The sequence below is a fragment of the Pogona vitticeps genome, chromosome 1 (assembly GCF_051106095.1).
Source record: "Pogona vitticeps strain Pit_001003342236 chromosome 1, PviZW2.1, whole genome shotgun sequence".
NCBI lineage: Eukaryota > Metazoa > Chordata > Lepidosauria > Squamata > Agamidae > Pogona > Pogona vitticeps.
The window spans coordinates 309,505,011-309,511,191 of record NC_135783.1 but is presented as its reverse complement, the minus strand read 5'-3'; the positions used below and the strand labels follow the sequence as shown (position 1 = coordinate 309,511,191).

Sequence of the window (6,181 nt, the reverse complement as noted above, 5' to 3'; positions counted from 1 at the left end):
TTTCTTTCTTTCTTTCTTTGTTATATTTATATACTGCCCATCTAGAACATGTCTACTCTGGGCGGTTTACATATAACATAAAAATAAACTAAGGTAAAATCCAAATTAATCACAAAGTCCAAGATGGGGAAAGAAAAAGAAAAAGAAAAAGAAGAACGAGAGAAAAAAAGTAAAAGGAAAATAGGCTGGGTAATGGCTGTAGGGAAGGCCTGCCTGTATAGCCATGTCTTCAAGCTAGTCTTGAAGGCCCCCAGCGAGGCAGTCAGGTGGATCTCTGCAGGTAAGTTGTTCCGTAGGTGAGGGGCCACTGCTGAGAAGGCTGATTTCTAGTTTTTTCCCACTGGGGAAAAAAATAGAAATCAGCCTTCTCAGCTTTCTAGTTTTTCCCCACCCGGTTCTACCCATATCACCTGCTCTAGTCAGGTCCCTCAGCCGCCCAGCCTGACTAGAGCAGGTGATATGGGTAGAACCGAGCGGAAGAAGGCACTCTGCCAGGTATTGAGGGCCTAGCTATTAAGGGCTTTGTGTGTAATAGTCAGCACCTTGAAATTGATGCGAAGTGGATAGGTAGCCAATGTAAGGCAGCCAAGGTGAGGGAAATATGGTGAAATCTTTTCACCCCTGTTAATAGCCTGGCCACCGTGTTCTGGACCATCTGGAGCTTCTGCATGACGCTCAAAGGAAGCCCCATGTAGAGAGTGTTACAGTAGCCTCTTCTTGAGACTATGAGCACATGGTCCCGTCAGACCAGCCACATGTCTGTGGTAGGGAGCGAGGGACAGAGCGGCTGAGATGGCGGCGCTAGCGATTCGACGCCTCTTTCTCCTCCCTGGCCATGCTCTTTGCCTGTCACGACGCGGCTACCGTGGGGACGCTTCTTCTGACTCCGGGCGGGACCTGTTGGAGATCCCTCTGCCACCCTGGCAGGCCCAGCCACAGGAGCCCCTGGAGACAAAGCGGGCGAGGCTGCTGTACGAGAGCTGCAAGAGGGGCATGCTCGAGAACGGCCTCCTCCTCGGAAAATATGAGTCAAATCAACAAGAAACAGCTGTATCTTCACGACCACCTGATTAATGAAACAAGTAATAATTGGGATATCTACCACTAGGCAAAAGTCAAAGGATCAGGGAGCATGATGATGGTAGGGATGAGGAGGAGAAGCACAAATTAAAATCCACCCACTCCATCATTGATAAGACTTCAGTGAGGGGACGTTCCTATTGGCACCACAGCCCAATGTATTGACATTCTGCATATGCTCAGAAGGATCCCCCATTACATCATGCGTTCTGGGATGGATCCTGGAGTTCAAGATTCTGTCCAGGATTTCCCAAGTACAGTACAAATTGGGGGGCTGAGTTCTGACCCCAAGGGAGGCCTGGAAAACAACCACTAGAATTCGGGCCTTCTCGGCGGTAGCACCACAATTATGGAACTCTCTTCTGCCTGAAGTCTGTCTGGCCTCTTCACTGGGCACATTCAAAAAGCTGCTAAAATATGGCTATTTAGACAAGCCTTCTCTGAATATACACTCTGATACAACAGTGTCCATTAATATAACTTCTATCATATTGTCGTGCTCCATGTTTTTATTTTCTTCTATGATTTTAATTGTATTTATTGTATTATAATTTTATCCTCACTTCACTTTATGATTTTTTTCAATTTTCACCCCTATGTATTAATCTATTTGCTATTTTGTTACTCTGTTGTTTTTTGTCATTTGTTGTAAACCGCCCAGAATGACCTTGGCTGCCAGATGGGCGGTATATATATATATATATATAAAAATAAATAAATAGATGGACAAGCATGGTGAGCGCCCCCGCATCTAAATAGGCTGGGTTATCCATCGAAGAGGTAAATGGACAGACCAGACTACAGATGCTACCTACAGTAGGTCTCCATGGTAAGCGCCAGATCAAGATGGACCCAAACCACAGACCTCCATCTTGTCTGGGTTCAATAGCCCATTTCACTGCATCCATTGCAGAACGGCAGCGCCCAAGGGATAGAACAGCATCCACTGCAGATGAAAAAAAAGGAGATGTAGAGCTGGGTGTCATCAGCATATTGGTGATACAAAGCTCCACTTACCTGGATCTAACAGGCTCATATGGCCTCATATAGATGTTAAACAGCATTCGGGAGATGATCAAACCCTGCAGGACCCCACAACTGAGGGACCATGGGGCCAATACATTCTCCTCAAGCTGAACTCTCTGGGGACAGCCCTCCAAGAAGTACCAGAGCCAAGCAAGAGCAAGGCCACCAATTCCCAACTCAGAGAGCCTCTCCAGGAGGATACTGTGGTTGACGGTATCAAAGGCAGCAGAAATATCAAGGAGTATGACCAAGGACATTTTGCACCTGTCGGCCTCCCTAAGTAGGTCATCTAGCAGGGCAACCAATGCCATTTCTGTGCCATGGTATGGCCTGAAGCCCAACTGATTGGTATGTTTTCTGAATTGTTAAAGCAAGACCAAATCGAATGATATCATGTGTTCATAACCCTACTAGTCACAGTACCAGAGCAGCACATCTCTTGGTACCAGTTAACAGTGAACATGATCAGTTCAATTATACTGTATTTCTTCTTAGTGTCTTGGGGGCATCTGGCTGTAGGTAATGACAAAAAATGCTAGATAAAATTTGGTTTTAATGGCACTTCTTGTGTGTCATTAAGGACCATGACTCAGTAGAGTTTCCACCACTGTCTAGAATAGAAGGTCCTTCTCTTCTTCCCTGCTGTCATCATCTTAACCTCTTCTTCTTCTTCCAGTGGCAGTCAATACTAGAAAAGAAAGAGGTTTGAACACTCATCACCAGTTCCTTCTAGTCAAGGAAGGGACAATGAGAACTTCAGAGAAAGGATAATAGTGATGATGAGGTTCGGTTTTATTGTTTAATCATTGTAATAGCAGAACATTCACAAGGTGCCACAAAAGATAAGCTGGTGATGTCTGGGATTGAATATCCTTCAAGTTTGAAGGTGATTTCTCATCAATTAAGACTGGACACTTTTGATTAGCCATTTCAAGTAACTTCAGGTGGTCTGGCTGTGGAGGTGACCTGAATATTTCAATAGCGTTTTCATTTACCCAGAGTTGCTATTGTTGAAATATTCTCATGAGGACAACTCCTAGGAAGTCAGTTAGAGCAGAGACCATGAATTTTAAAAACATCTGTTCTTAGCAGGTTGCATATTAATAATTAGGAACTTTCTATTCCTGCCCACTTCTAAGCCTCCTGCATAGACAACTTTGTAAGACAAAATAGATTCAGTTTAGGAGTCAGAATGTTACCAACAAATCTGTATCTAAAATTTCTATGCATCAGCTATACATAACAACCCACTACAAACTCTTTCCTAAGGATACACAGATCTAGGACTAACAGTGATTATGATGATGCAGCCTCTAGTTGTATTCCTCATTTTGCATGTAAGAGGGAAGTTTTATCTAAACTATGCACAATTGCAGGTTTGAGGCTGGTACGGGTAGAAATAGGGCAGGTGTAAGCAAAGAGCATGAGGGCCTGATGTATACTCCTGGGTCACTAAGTCTAAGCTTATTGAGCCAGGAACTATATTCCCCAATTGCTCATTGTTTATCAACTCAAGATTTCAAAAACATTATTTGATCAAAGGTGAGCTGTGGATGCTCTGAATATTCTGCAAAGCAATACATGTCTAGTGACGTAAATTAGTTTAAACTAGTTCAACACCATATGTCACTGCAAATGAGGTAACTCTTGTAAGTGTTGCTTGAAAGTAAGGGAAAATTGTAATAGATGGGAGATTGAAAGTGGTGATCCCGTATGGAATCATTTGAATTGTGAATCATGATGTATATTGCAAATTGCTGTTTAAACTTTTGATGTTCTGTATTCTGAGACTGTGATGTACCTTTCAATGTTATGTTTCTACAGAAAAGTATTTCAGAAATGTAGTAGTCTGAAGCTTTAAATTAGAAAGCAGCTTCACAGGAAACCATAATCACATCATGTCCTAACTGTGTACATCACCAAAACTCCACCTACAGATATTTGACCATGTACCCACACTCTCAGTTCAAGACCTTTTGGCCTTACTATTTTTCCTTTGAACTGGGATTGTGCTACACCCCCCACCCTAGCAAACTCCCCTGCAGAGAAAAAACAGCATTCTTGTCTTCCAGGACTAATTTTCTTTGATGAACTTCCAAGCCCTCCCAAAGTGCTCCAGAAGACAATTTGAAAAACAACTGTAAATACAGAAGAGAAAATGTGGCACTGGGTTAAAGGGCACATGGGTTTAAAAATCAGCTGCTTGCCCATACACAAAATCTGACCCAGTTGAGAAAAACAAAAGAAGCTTCCCAATCAATTGCTGTGAGTCCTGTGTACAAATTTTAAAACATTTCAAAAGCCTTTCAAAATCCTACAATTACAGCTATATTGATAGTAGACCGTCAGAGATAATACATTTGACATGCTCAGAGGCTAACATAATGTCTTTCATTGTATACCCGTACCTTGTAGATTCATTGTATGCTTATACCTTGTAGATTGATCTCTGTAACAAATTGAACTAATATGCTTTATATTTAGCAACTAAGACAATGCTTAACAGAAAGTAGTATTCTGATTGTTGAAATGTTTCAAAACGTATCCCGTCGGCAATGCATCACAGATTGCTGAAACTCATTATTGATAAGAGGTATCTTTGAACAAGTCCGTCAAATGCATATCCTGAAGGTTGGCCAGAGAAGGGAACGGAACAGGACAAACCTAACACCCTCGGACAATAGGAGGGGGGAACCATGAGTTTACACTTCAAAGGGCAATAGCAGAAAGGAACCATGAGTTTACATTTCAAAGGGTACACGATGCTAGTTTCCATCTCTGAATGTGAGATAGGACAGACCACAGGAAACATTACAGGGTAATATAGAACAACATCCCTGCATAGCTATAGGTATTTGGCTCCCTTCTTCTCTAAACAAAATAACAACTGGGTCATTCAATCCTAAGCAGACGGAGTCCTCAAGGACGTTTATGGAGACAAATGCCCCAGATGGGTGACCCTAATATGCGTGGGGAGGAAACGAAAACACCTCCAATCTAACAACTTTGAACCTTTTACATATACAGTGGTGCCTCGCATAGCGAGGTTAATCCGTTCCGGATTAACCTTCGCTATGCTGAAGCATCGTTGAACGGATCAAAAAAACCCATTGGAACACATTAAACATTGTTTAATGCGTTCCAAATGGGCCAAATACTCACCGTTCAGCGAAGCTTCGTAATGGCCGGCAGCCATTTTCGCGCCCTCGCCTCACTTAACGAGGACGCGAAAATGCTGCGTGCGGCCATTTTGGGCCATTTACGGGCTTCCGGCGGCTATTTTGGCCACCGAACAGCTGATGGGCGGGCTTCGTTTTGCGAAGATCGGTAAGCGAAACGCTTACCGGTCTTCGCAAAGTGAATTTAGCCCTATTTTAAAAACGTTAAGCGATCGCATTAGCGATCCGAAAAAACGGATCGCTATGCGATTTCATCGTTATGTGGTGCGCTCGTTAAGCGAGGCACCACTGTACATAGAAATGTAACATACACATGAGAAGGGAGATAAAACTGACACGAGGGCACAATATGGGCATCGTATTCCGGCCAATTAGGAAAACCCACAGAACCTCTCTGGCCAATAATCAGGAGAAATTTAGGTTAAGGGTTTAAGGAACCAATCAGGTCAAGACCTCTGCAACACCCTATCCCCAACGCTGTATATTGAAACTTATATAATGATTATGCTTTTCGTTGTTCGGGGCTCATCTCTGATTTTAGGAGATTGGGCCCCAGCTGTGTATTTCAATAAATTGGCATAATAGACAGCTGGTCTTTGCATCTCAGTCTGTGTTCTTCGCCGGATAAAAGGACCCGTTTTGGGGAGTAACAATATTTAAAAAAGTAAAAAGAACACAGATCAGAGAAAGGGGAGAAGAAAATGTATGTAGCTTTCCCCGCCCACCCCCAATGGAACACAATGATTATTTTTCTGTGAGGATGCTACTATCTGCTCCTGCACAGAGAAAAAAGCTCTAAAGAGGTGTGCCAGTCAAGAGAGGCATCTGTTTTTCCCCCTCATCTCTAAAAACAATTCTCTTTAACATAATACATCTCCTCCTTCAATATGATTGTG

General features: G+C 42.9%; 1 long non-coding RNA gene across 1 annotated transcript; it reads right to left on the bottom strand.

The window, feature by feature from the left end:
* Positions 1-1,586: 1,586 nt before the first annotated feature.
* Positions 1,587-1,936, bottom strand: LOC144588700 (uncharacterized). Its single transcript, XR_013544373.1, has 2 exons — positions 1,809-1,936; positions 1,587-1,747 (listed from the first exon to the last, which is right to left on the bottom strand). It is a non-coding gene; the product is annotated as an uncharacterized LOC144588700 (long non-coding RNA).
* Positions 1,937-6,181: the final 4,245 nt, after the last annotated feature.